At 45.8% G+C, this 13,987-nt stretch overlaps 1 protein-coding gene across 9 annotated transcripts in view; it reads left to right on the forward strand.

Annotated features, from left to right (window-relative positions):
* RABGAP1L (RAB GTPase activating protein 1 like) overlaps positions 1-13,987 on the forward strand; it is a 553,255-nt gene that overhangs the window by 514,583 nt on the left and 24,685 nt on the right. The window lies entirely within an intron of this gene.

A 13,987-nucleotide genomic window follows, 5' to 3' on the forward strand; every position in this document is an offset into this window, starting at 1 on the left:
GCACCTTGTATGTAACATTCCCTAAGACTTTCTGGGGGGCAAATTGAATTAGAAGCTCCAGTGTCGGCAGCATTATGATGGTAGGAGACTCTTTCCTGCCCACACAGCTACTGCCGCTCATTGGAAATGGTTTAATTATGTCGACAGGAGAGCTCTCTCCCATCGGCATGGAGCGGCTACACAAGCTGCATCGGTACAGCTATGCCACCGTAAGCTCGCTAGTGTAGACCTGGTCTAAACTTTAAAAGTGAGAGACATCCCTCATACTGAGTTTGTGTGATGCTACAATCACATAAGATAAACAGGAGCAACAGCAACAATCCAAATATATGTAAACATGACATTTACAAAAATTAAAACGTGGCAATGGATTGATATGAACCAATGGACAAACCTGATGATGGTACAACCGCAGTTATCCACAACTCTGTTATCCTGAACAGGATCCTGTCCCCCGTGCCTAAACAAAGTGACATTTTCCCTAATTATCTGATCTTACGCCATGTCCCCCAGGGTAAACTTATTTCGATTATATGATGTTGGAGACAGGAACCTTGTTTGGAATGTTGGTCCTGGCCTTCCTTAAATGATAGATAATAAAAATATTCTTTTTGCCTGCTACTTAACTATCTCACATGGGCATTCTGAGGCCTAATTAATAAAATCCTTAGATGAAAGGGCTATAGAAATGCAAAATGTCATGCCATTGACCACTGGCTTTAGGTATATGGAAATTCTTTGTAAGGATTAACCCCCAACATTAGAAGTGTCCAAAGCATCTCATGCCACTGGCTCTGGCCATCTGGAATCAGGAAAACTTATCACCGTACAGTAGAATATTTTCAAAATGTCTCTCTAGAATTCCATGAGTTCCTCTTTCTAGTCTAATTGCTACCTATGCATTTAGATACTGAATTGATGATCCTGTTATTAGGATAAAATAAAAACTGACCCAAACTTCAGCCCAACCAGTTTTCCTTGACTTCCAGTTAGGATTTGAATGGGATTCTTCTTCTTCTGCAGATTCTTTATTCATGAAATCTGTGTATACAACATGAAAAATAAGGTGATTTGTTTAAAAATTCAAAAAAAAAAAGTTCTCTCACTGAAATGAAAGAATATTGGTAGGTGTAATTGCTAAGACTGCCTTGCTGCTATAAAAGGAGAATCTGTGTAAACTCCTCCTTTCTGGAATACTAAATGGAGATTCATGCTACCTGTAAAGGAGCCTTTTCATATAGGTTTACACCAAACAGTTGGACTTATGCAGCAAAACCTATCTCGCTAGGAAGCTTTAACGGAATGTCCCCCTGATGATAGTGTAGAAGGTAGAATAGCATGAGGCACTCAGATTCCATAGTGATGCATGCAGTGCAAGAACCTGAATAGACTAGATTAGAGTATCAGCATCATTGATTCACCTCTATCCTTCACTATGCGGAGGTTGTTAAACAGAGCAACAAGCACTGTTCTTCTTCAAGTGCTTGCTCATGTCTACTCCATATTAGGTATGCGTGCTTGTCACATGCACCAGTGCCAGAAGTTTTCCCCTCAGCCGTATCCGTACGGGACTCGCTCTGGTGTCCTCTGGAGTGGTACCCACATTGTGCGGTATAAGGGGTGCCTGCTGGCTCCCCCTACCCTCAGTTCCTTCTTGCCGCCAGTGACAGTGCTGGAACATCTGCTGCTTCAGCTAGCGTTGATTCCATCTCTGATCTTGCAAACTTTGAAATCCTGTAAAATAGTTATACGTAGTTAGTAGTTTTCTTAGTTACCCTTAGTAGTATTCTCAAACTCTTTGTTAGTCCCAAATGGGACCCAGCTTGGGGTTGGGGCATGCCCCAGTCCCCAAGCTTTAAGCCCTGTGATCGCTGCAAATGGCCTATGCCCATCAGCAATCCCCATACCACCTGTCTAAAGTGCTTAGGCGAAGGGCACATAAGTGACAGGTGCCATATCTGCAAGTCCTTCAAACCTAGGATGAAGAAGGAGCATGATATCCATCTAAGAGTGCTCCTAATGGAGTCGGCACTCACTCTGGCACCGGAGCAGAGGACCGACTCTGCACTGAGCACCACAGCCTCTGTGTGCAGTGCTCCCCCGGTGCCATCCATGAGCCATGCGGAGGGCCTTGGCGTTGTACCAAACCTTTTCAAAAATCAACTCAACTCTTCATCGCTACAGCGGATAGGATGAAAAGTCACCCAGTGTCCTCACAGAGGATTTCTAATTGGGTTACCTCGTGCATACGGACCTGTTTCAACCTGGCAGGGGTTCTGCCACCGCCGCCGATTGTCAGATCCCACTTGACGCGAGCACAGGCGTCTTTGGTGGCCTTCCTGGTGCACATCCCTATCCAGGACATCTGTAGAGTCGCAACATGGTCCTCTGTTCACAGGTTTACCGCTCATTATGCCATCATTCAGTAGGCCAGAGACGACGCTGAGTTCAGTGGAGCTGTGTTGCAATCTACGCGTCTATGAACTCCGACCCACCTCCAGGGGTACTGCTTTGGAGTCACCTCATATGGAATGGACATGAGCAAGCACTTGAAGACGAAAAGACAGTTACCTTTTCTGTAACTGGTGTTCTTCGAGATGTGTTGCTCATGTCCATTCCACGACCCACCCTCCTTCCCCATTGTCGGAGTTTCCGGCAAGAAGGAACTGAGGGTGGGGGGAGCTGGCACCCCTTATATCGCACCATGTGGGCACCACTCCAGAGGGTGCCAGAGCCATTCCCCTATGGATACTGCTGAGGGGAAAACTTCCGGCACCGGTGCATGTGGCAAACACACACACCTAATATGGAATGGACATGAACTACACATCTCAAAGAACACCAGTTACAGAAAAGGTAACTGTCTTTTTTTTGTGTCATGACCTTGCCTGAAGCCAGACTGTAAAGCATATTGCTGAAGCTGAGGTTCTGTTGGAAACTGCTCTCTGCCACCTTCTTGATAATTTTGCCTGAGAAAGAGAGGTAGGAGACTAGCCAATAGTTAGATTGTTGGCATCCAGTGTTGGGTATTTTTTAGAATGCATGTTTCAGGGCGCTTGGTAGAGGGAAGCATTTTCTCTGAGAGTTTGATCTCAAGACTACTATGAAGCAGCCTGGGCTCTGAGCCACCAGTGAGCTGTTCTCAAGACAGTGACAAAAGGAGAAATGGGGAATTCCTCTATCTCTGTCCCAGTTGTTGTTGTTGTTCCAACCTGTGAATTTTCCATGTGCACAGGCTACTTGTTATGATCTCCATATTTCTTCTTTAACAGTGAGTCAGAAGATTTTCACTATAAACCTTAACTTTACCCAGTAAAAATTAAATGTTTCCAGTTCAAATTTGCCCTTTTTCTCCCATGGGGACTTTATGCTTGTGATTAAATTGAATCTCTCTGGAGAATTAAATTCTTTGGATTGCCTGGCATGGTATCATGTCTGGTATATTAGTCCTTTGGATTAGATTTCTTGTAGATTACAAGAAGGATGAATGGAGTCTACTGTGTTCTGCCAAAAACCCACTGTGGCTTCTTTTTCTTTTTTTAATTTTTTGTGTGTGTGTGTGGACAGAATACTTATCTTATTTTGAATCTAATCCACTATGACAAATCTCAAGGTACTGTTAGAGCCCTCTTAGAAATCTTATTGTTATTGAAAGAACAATTCAGTGATCTGCATCAATGATTACACAATGCAGTGAAGCTTTAAGACAGTTTCATTGTAAAATTGACTATTACATTCAAGCCTTAAATAAGCTTAATTAACTGTTTGAATGGAGCTGTATTGTCCTTCCTTGGCCCTAGTTTAGCTGAATACATTATTTTTAATACAGGATATTAACTGGAAGAAACTGGTACAATAACTTGTAATACAAGCCAAGATACTACATATGATCTTAATTCGTTTTCACTACTCTGTATTCATAGATTCTAGGACTGGAAGGGACTTCGAGAGGTCATCGAGTCCAGTCCCCTGCCCTCATGGCAGGACCAAATACTGTCTAGACCATCCCTGATAGACATTTATCTAACCTACTCTTAAATATCTCCAGAGATGGAGATTCCACAACCTCCCTAGGCAATTTATTCCAGTGTTTAACCACCCTGACAGTTAGGAACTTTTTCCTAATGTCCAACCTAAACCTCCCTTGCTGCAGTTTAAGCCCATTGCTTCTTGTTCTATCTTTAGAGGCTAAGGTGAACAAATTTTCTCCTCCCTTTTAGATACCTGAAAACTGCTATCATATCCCCCTCTCAGTCTTCTCTTTTCCAAACTAAACAAACCCAATTCTTTCAGCCTTCCTTCATAGGTCATGTTCTCAAGACCTTTCTGAGTATTGGTTAGGAATTTAGTCTAACCTTCTGGTCCTCAGCTGACCAATAAGCCAAACATCATTATAAAATTTACTTACTTTTAATATTAGATATTGTTAGACAGTAAGTGTAGAGAAAGTTAAGCATTCATTGGTCTAAAAAATCATTAGATTGTGGTGGCATCTTGACTTTGAAGTCTGGAAGCAGCCGGCACGTCCCTGCGGCCCCTGGGGTGGGGGGGGGCAGGGGGTCTCTGCCCCGAGTGCTGACTCCACAACTCCCATTGGCCAGGAACTGTGGCCAATGGGAGCTGCAGGGGCTGCGCTTGCGGGCACGGGCAGTGCACGGAGCCTGCCTGGCTCCCCTCCAGGGGCCGCAGGGATGTGCTGGCTGCTTCCAGGAGCGGCGGGGGCCAGGGCAGGCAGGGAGCCTGCCTTAGCTCTGCTGCGCTGCCATCCGGGAACCACCTGAGGTAAGCACCCAAACTCCCTCCCAGAGCCTGCACCCTTCCTGCACCCCAACCCTTTGCCCCAGCCCTGAGCCCCCTCCTGCATCCAAACTCCCTCCCAGAGCTTGTATCCCTCACCCTCTCCCGCATCCTAACCCCCTGCCCCAGGCTCAGCCCAGAGCCCCCTCCCACGCTCCGAACTTCTTGGCCCCAGCCTACAGTCCACACCCCAACTCCAAGCCCTAACCCCGTGAAAGTGAACGAGGGTGAGGGAGAGCAAGCAACGGAGGGAGGGGGGATGAAGTGGTGGGGTGGGGCAAGGATGTTTGGGTTTGTGTGATTAGACAGTTGGCAACCCTAATACCAAGGAAAAGACAAACAAGTGGAGCCGAAAACTTTAATCACCTACTTCAAAGAAAGTGAGAGGAAAATATTAAATGTTTGGTTTGTTTTCCATATAGAAACCAGAGAGAGCGGTAGAAGAGTGCAGAAATAAATCTAACGGAATATTGAAGTTAGCAAATTGAGTTGGCTATTCAGTTATTAGTGTATATGAAGCAGTATATAGAAAGGTGAGTCTGTGGTTAAAGGAAGACCACTAATAAACAAGAGGTAAAGAATGAAAATACTCTGCTTAACGTGGTCTAGTGGTTAGAGCTGCAGATTAGAAATTTTGGGAGTTCTGTCTCTGGCTCAGCCACTTGCTCACTTTGAAGCCATGGCAGGTCACATAGCAGCTTTTTGCCTTTGTTTCCCTATCTATAAAATGAGCATGATAATACAAACTCACATGAAACTGAGGCTTAAAACTGTTTGTAAAGCATTCTGAGATCCTTGGAGAAAGGGGATGTAGATGTGGAATTCATTAATACAGCAGGATCAGTCTGGATTGTCCATAAATTACTAAAACTATTGTTGGATGAAAGAAAACTCTCCAGAAGTTGAGTGGACGCTGATCCCTTCTTGTCCAGGCCACCCATGGCTGGTAGAGAGCAGTGTGCTCCAAGGCCTGAGACTCCTCCTCGAAGAGGGTGACCTTATAGCAGTTGTAGATCTTTTTGTTCCTGTGAACCAGGAGAACAAGCTAAAGATGCAACGTATTATTTTTCCTCACCTGCCATCTGACAGCTCATTGTAATGATCATTGAATGTTCACTCGACTTGATAATGGCATTCTTTTTGCCCGAGTGAGAGCCTTGTGCTTCTTCAGAGGGAAGTTTTGTTTGTTCAGTTCCTTGTGTTGAGTTTTATTGAGATCTACTGCATGACTGGCTCTGTGTGGGTCTCTGGTTGTGAAGAATACAATACAATACAATAAAAATCAAATGTACGGGAATGGAATATGAGATATTGAGATACATGGTTAAGCAAGGTTTATAAATCCTAAATGTGATACAGCGCCATCCAGCCAGCATACGCCTCAAGGTGTTAAAGAAAGAAGAAATCAATATTGCAGAAGCTTTCATGGACACTTTTATGAGCATACTCAGTTCAGCCACAATCCATGAAGAGTGAAACATGGCTAATATAATGCAATTATTTATGAAAGGGCCTAGAGATATGTCAGATGTTTGTAAACTAATAGATCACAGTTTGCGATCATGTGTTGGGCAAACTGTATCATGGAGTTAAAGTGCAAAACAGAATGGATCCAGGAAAAGAAAGAGCTATAATAATTTGTCAGACTCCTTGGAGAATACTACTACTGGATAGTAGTAGAGACCACATGTCAGTTGTTATGCATATGTAAAGTTTATAATATATGGGATTATTGTTCTGGAGTGGAATGTTTTCCTAGTGGAAGCTTTTTCTCAAATTGCTGGAACAGTATTTCGCTGTATTTGGGTATCCTTATCCAGGGATGATAGGAATGTGGCATAAGTGGAAATATATTTGTCTGAATGGAGATGTCTCTCTTTGAGCATTGAAGCCTCTTCTAACCGCATTATCCTTGTATCTAGCATGACCAGATGTCCCGATTTTATAGGGACAGTCCCAATTTTTGGGTCTTTTTCTTATATAGGCTCCTATTAACCCCCTCCCCCTGATTTTTCACATTTGCTGTCTGGTCACCCTACTTGTATCTTCCAACGTAATTCTATCCCTGTCTATTAGTAGCATTAGGGAGATTGTATTACTCACCGTTAGCACCAGTAAGAGAATACAAGCATAACATTTGCTCACCGAGTGGGGTACCAGGTACACAGCCCTTGCTCTCTCTCCCACACTCCAGCTGCAATTGGGTTTGGTCCTAAGCAGATGGGGAGAAGGCTGTCTTCCCTCGTACAGACACATAGGATCAGGGCACGATCCTGCCATTAGGAAATCAGAGGAGAGATTGTACAAACAGTTTGTATAGAAGCCTATAAAATATCAAGAACTCACTATTGAACTCTCAGTGAATGGAAAAGTGAGAAAGCAAAACAGAGCAAGCTTAAGAGAGGCAGTAGACACTCTTGTTTCTAGGACTCCGTATGTTTGACTTGTTTTCGTTAAACATTCGTGGTTTAACATTCAGGTTCGGATTGATTTCTGCTGCCCTTGGGATGAGTGGTTAAAGCACCAAGTAGAATGCACACAAGTAGAATTCCACTTCCACTCCAGCTCGAGGATTATCTCCTAAACCAGATAAGTAAGGCTGCTCCCAGATGGCCAAGTACGTTTTAAAAATTTAACAAGGAGAACTGTATATTAGTGTAACTCCATCCCAATAAGGAGAACTAGTAGTGTTGTTGCTTTTCGACCTGAGTGGCTAGACAAAGTTCAGAGCACTGGGGATGTTCCAGGTGGAAGTAGAAATTGATAGAGTCTGGTATTTTCTTTGATGCTGTCTTGTTTATTTACAAGATGTGACAGACCCCAGGGTACAACCTGGACTGTGGGACCTCTGTGTCCTCTTTAACTCTCTGGATCAGGGTACCCCTCACACTGCTCTGCTAGTGACAAGCAGCCCTTTCAGGCTTCACTCTCACACAGCCATTAGCATGTGAGGGCACACCCAAAGTTACATGCAGACTCTCACAGAACTTTACACAGGGAGACACCAGCAAATCCCCCCAGCCCCAGCCTTGCATTCCAGAAATATACCATCTTACACTGCTCAAGACCTTCCCTTGAGCAGTGCAAGCTCATTAATTAGTTTGCCACTTCACCAAAGGGTAGTGGGCATGCACTTTGTAATCTGAGCAGATTCCCCAAGCACTTTAGACAAACTCACTGGTAAAGCTAAAACATTAAAATAAGTTTATTAACTACAGAAAGATAGATTTTAAGTGATTATAAGTGTTGGGATAGTGGTCAGAGTTCGTTACGTAAGAAATAAGAGTAATAAAATAAAATTACAGTCAAATCCTAAACTTTATCAGACTAAGCGAGATTTGAATCAGACTAAGTGAGATTTTTCTCACCCCACTAGACGTTGTAAGCAGTTCACCATTTTTAATACACAGGCTGAATTCCCTGCTCAGCATGGGATCAGTCTCCACAGTTAAGTCTTTTCTTCCAAACGTTCTTGATACCTTCAGAGTAGGGGGGGAGGAGAGAAGTGGACTCATGATGCCACTGACCCTTATTTTATACTCTCAGTTCATGTGCCTGGAAAAATACTGGCTCAAACATGGAGTCAAGCAGCACATGTCCTGATACTTTGCTGGGTATCCGGAGTTAAGCAATCCCTATTGTGTAGAGCTTGAGCAACTGTCTCTTACTGAATTGTAAATCTCTTGTTTACAGTTCCTCTGCTGGTCAATGGCTAGTGATGGTTGCTTAACACCTGTCTGGGTGTGGGTCACCCATTTTGTTGCCACTGGAGAGCTAGATGTGGGCATCTCCCAGACTCATAACATATTTCAGTAACAACCCTGTAGCAAAATCTCATAACTCCGTATACAATGATGATATACATATTTTGACAGAACGAGTTCCAGCAAATTATGACTTTTCATAGGATACCTTAGAAAGCATTCTTTGTACAAATATCATAACCATATAGAAGTGGTGAATGTGGGGGTTACAGGGTGCTATTTTGAGGTACATTATGTCACACAAGGAATGTATGGAGTCTTGCTTCTACAAATGCAGGAGTAACCAAGAACAAAAAGGAGCAGTTTCTTAACTTACAGCCCTCGAGCCTCTCCAGCCAACAGAAAGACAGTTTCTTTCTCTAGCTTTTCCCAGGGTCACGCTATGCCCACAGGTTACTGCTTGACTCTCTTGCTGTTTGCTTTTGGTTCTCTCTCTATTCAGTTTGTTCTCAGTTCCTGTGTTCTGTTTTTCTGCACACACACCTACCTAAAACAATACTCAGCAAAAACTGCGGGGTGGATTCACAGGTGCAGTGGGTTTGAGTCTTGCTCAATCTTATGCTGAAAGGTGACTTCCAGTTTACCCAGCTGCAAAATGGTACCTGCTCCTTCAGGTTAGGGCAGACTATGGCAGGTGGACATGATGCTGGCCACATCGCTCCCTTGTGTACCATTGGCTATGAAACTGACATGTCTTAACCATGTCAGCCTGATGACCATTGGCTCAGGGGTACTTTACTTTTGTCCTAGGTGGGGTCTTAGCCTCATGTTAGTTGAAGGGGGTGTTCACCCAAGAATCTCATTCTCAATGTGGTTTTAGCAACTCATAACAAGGTTTCAGCCAGCTCACAACAATACCCTAAACCAGACAAGTAAAGCTGCTCCCAGCAGGTGGCCAAGTATGTTTTAAAAATGTAACAAGGAGTGCTGCATACTACTGGCTAGTGTGTTTAGGTTCCTGTTAATGGCCTCTAACACAGTCCCAATAAGGAGAATTAGTCCTCATCCATTTCACTTACAGAACACTAAAATGGTGCCATAAAGCCTCGATACAGTGCTCTTTGTAGTTGTGTGTTTCATGGCAAAGTCTCTCAGCCCTCCTTCAAACATCCTAGTATAGGTTATTGCTTACCCAGCCCATATCTTTATACTGCCTTTCTTCTGCCTGGCTATCTTGTATTACAAAGAAGAGAATAAGGTTGGTCTTGCATTGAACTGGGACTCAGGGGACCTGGGTTCAATTCTCAGCTCTACCACAAACTTCTTGTGTGAACTTTGGCTTTTTTGTGCTTCAGTTCCCATCTGTAACATGAGGTAATAATCTATATGCCTGTGAGGTGGAGAAGTGATTAATGTTTGTGAGACACTTGGATGCTATAGTGATGGCGGCCATATAAGTACCTAGTTAGATATCAAGATATAAAACACGGAACTTGGGCCTCATGCTTCCTTTGTAAGCTGTGCAGAAACTCCCCCAGCTCTTTTAGATGTTTGGACCTCTGAGGAACTGGTAGGGCTGCATTGAAACCATGCTTTAACCATCACGGCCTTCCAGCAAGTCCCTTTCACCATCCAGGACTGCAGTGGTGTACACAACAGAAGTGAGTATAATATAGAAAGTATTGATAATGGGCCTGCTTAATGGGTAGTTCTGTTGAACACTAAATATGAAATAAACATTCATATGTCATTAAGGTTTGACTTAAACTCACAAATACCTGAAAGTAAGGCGTACAGGTGACCATGCAATTCTTCTCTGGCCTCTTCTGCTTATCTTCCTGTCTAGCCAATCTAATTTATTTGTATCCACCCTATGTATGTAGAATGTGTGCCCATCACAGAGGTATGTAAGTGAATGACTGTAGATATATGCATATATGCAAACCCAGACCTTGTGAGTGTAATGAGATTTAGCACACACACTTTTGCATGTGCACCTTAAAGATTTGATCCACTATTAATTAAAAATATCGAGAAGCAGGTACATTGATTGGTACAACAATTCATTTACTATTTTTCTCCCTCACTGTGCCCCTTTCTTTGCAGTCTGGTGGCTTTGTCCTGTCATTGATCTGAAATTTCCAATACAGATCTGAAATTTTCAACATTCTCTAAAAGAATTGTTTACCTTGCAATACTGCACTTCAAGGTGCAGCAATTTCTAGTCTAATTCTCCTTTTGCTTCATAAATACTCATGCTTTTTATATCTGTACATGCTTCTCTGCCTGTCATTCCCTTCTTTTTCTCTCTCTGTTTTGTGCCAATAACCGGTAGATGCAAAGCATGACACAACAGCACAAGAGACATAAGCTTGGAAGGTATCCTAGCAACACGTCATTCTGGGAACCTGCTCCATTTCTCTGAGCAAGATCAAGTAAACATCATGGAATCACAGCAGGGTGGGAATAGATTGGGTTTTGTGTAGGATCGGTTTATTTCCTTAAAATCTTACTTTGAAGTGTACATTTAGCACTGAATGTTAAGGTAGCCTTAACAGCCATAGCGTGGTAGGAAAGAGGAAATGGTTTGTACTTTCCCAGGAAGCCCCGTTTTTCATATAGTTAATGGGGTCAATTGACATATAAATGAGCATTTCCTATTAAATTATTTTAATTCAAATATGTTTTCAGGTAATAATAATAATACCATCTCCCTCTTATCACTTAGCACTTTTCATAGATATTTATTTAAGAGGCATCCAAGTAGAATTCTCATGAACATTTATCCAGAATTACTGCATTGCTTGTATTCTTCCCTGTTCTCCTTATTCTCTTCAAAGTCTTTATTTTAGGGTTGTAGGTTTACGTTTAACAATAGGCTGCAACTGTTCCATTGTGCTGTATTAGCCCTTCCTGCGTCTAGCACAGATAGGGTTACCATATTTCCACAAGCAAAAAAGAGGACACGGGGGGGGGAGGAGCCCCACTCTACCCCTGCCCCTGCCCTACCCCACCCCATCCACTCCCTCCCACTTCCCACCCCCTGACTGCCCCCCTCAGAACCCCCAACCCTCCCCCCACTCCTTCTCCCCTGACTGTCCCCTCCTGGGACCCCTGCCACTAACTGCACCCTAGGACCCCACCGCCTATCTAAGCCACCCTGCTTCTTGTCCCCTGACTGCCCCCTCCTGAGAACTCCCCACCCTAACTGCCCCCCTAGGATCCTACCTGTCCCCTGACTGCCCTAACCCTTATCCACACCCCCACCCCATATTCACACCCCCGCCCCCAGACAGACCCTCGGGACTCCCATGCCCTATCCAACTGCTCCCCGCCCCCTGACAGGACCCCCAGAACTCCCGACTCATCCAACCCCCTCTGCTCCCTGCCTGCCTCGACCCCTCGCCACACCCTTGCCCCCCTGACAGCCCCCCCAGAACCCCTGACCTGTCTAACCCCCCCGCTCCCTGTCCCTGACTGTCCCAACCCCTCTCCACACCCCTGCCCCCCTGACAGCCCCACCCCCGAACTCCCGACCCATTCAACCCCCCCTCCCTGTCCCATGACCAGGGCCGGCTTTAAAGAGCCCAGGAATCAGGCTGCGCTCCGGCCGGGGTTGCGGGGCTTGGGGCTGGGCCGGAGGTGCTCATCCGAGGCTGGGCCGGTGTGCTCGGCCGGAACCAGGGCTGCTGCCCTAGGGCCCGGGCTGGAGCTGCTGGGACTGGGGGTGGTCGGCCAGCGTCGCTCAGCCAGGGCCGGGCTGGCATGCTCGGCCAGAACCGGGCCTGCCGCCTTGGGGCCCGAGCTGGGCCAGTGCTGCTGGGGCCGGCGCGCTCGGCCAGAACCAGGGCCGCCGCCCTGGGGCCCGAGCCGGGCCAGAGCTGCTGGGGCTAGGGGTGCTTGGCCGGCACCGCTCGGCCGGGGCCGGGCTGGCGCACTCGGCTGGAACTGGGGCCGGTGCCCTGGGACCCGAGCCGAGCCGGGCTGGAGCCGCTGGGGCCAGGGCCGGAGCAGCTGGGGCTGCCAGGCGCCGCTTCACCCGGGCCGGAGGGAGCCGCTCGGCCAGGGCCGCGCCACCCCAGAGCTCTCCTCCTCGCGCCCCCCCCAGCCCCAGCTTACCTGCTGCTGCCTCCCGCCTGCCCCTGCTTTTTTTCAGACTTCCCACGAAGATCTGATTTGTGGGAAGCAGGGGAGGGGGAGGAGCAGGTGGGCGGAGCATTGAGGGGAGGAGGGGGAAGACAGCTGCGGGGCCGGACAGCGTGGTAAGGCTGCAGGGGATGGGAGGAGCCGGGAAGGGGCTTTGGCTGCCAAGTGGTGCTTGGCCACCGCTTTTCTGTCCATAAATAGCCGACCGGGGGGAAATCCTGGACATTTTTAGATTTTTAAAAATCCCCCCCCGGACGGGCTATTTATAGACCGAAAATCCGGACATGTCCGGGGAAATCTGGACATATGGTAGCCCTAAGCACAGAAACTCCCTGTGGCAGTGTACTGCACCTTGCAAGCAGGATTGGCTTCCACATCTCCCAGCTGTAACTCCCCTGACCCTTTCTGCTGTGACTTTGGGGACCACCTCGGCTCTTCCCTATGGCAGGGGAAGAAAATCCCCAAATGGAAAATTGAAAAGAGAAACTATATTAAGCCCCACCCATGTGTGTGCACACACACATACACATGCTGTACCCTCTAGTGGCCACATGGCCCGATGGCCACCTTCTCTTCCCAACAACCACTATGACAGGGTGGTTGTGGTGCAGCCCTGACCTGCCAGTAGCTGCAATGTGGATGTCACATGAAGCTCTGTACTAGCATGAAATGCTCCTGATTTTAGTCAATTGCTTAATAACAAGGGGGGCAGGGACTAGAAGACTGGCAGAAATATCACAAGAACAGATCAAGGAAAATCATGTATATTTTTGTAAATCACTGTGACGTATTCTTCCACTGATGTCCTTGCCTGATGCCAATGTATGCCGTACAGCTAGCAACTTTGTTGTTGCCTATTCTGGGTTGTATGGGGACATTAGAGTGCTGTTAAAGGTCTTGTCAAGGGAGAAAGTAATGGGAGTATACACAAAGCTACATTGTAGCCAATTAAAAAATAAATGTAAAGTTGAGTATCTCCATTCTACATCTTAGAAAAATACAGATGCTGTTTCTATATCTTGACTGATTTTTTTGCAAAAAAAAAAAACAGATGGATGTTTTTGTGTAAATCCAGCTGTCTGTGACTTGACCTGTTTGCACAGTTGTTCACCAAATCTGTCTGTGATTTTTCATCTGTGTAGCTGACTCACTGTATCCCTGCTATGGCTGGAAGTGAGCAATGCAGCTTTATCAGTGTCATAGGGCATCACTTAACTCTGGGACACTGATGGCCAGACTTGGTGTGGGCAGGTGAATGAGAGCAGAGCCCCTCAGTCATGTTCTCCTTGCCATTCTTCGTTTATTCCCCATGTTGATACCTGTTCTCCTGATTCTTATTC

Source organism: Malaclemys terrapin, chromosome 8 (genome assembly GCF_027887155.1).
Source record: "Malaclemys terrapin pileata isolate rMalTer1 chromosome 8, rMalTer1.hap1, whole genome shotgun sequence".
Lineage (NCBI taxonomy): Eukaryota > Metazoa > Chordata > Testudines > Emydidae > Malaclemys > Malaclemys terrapin.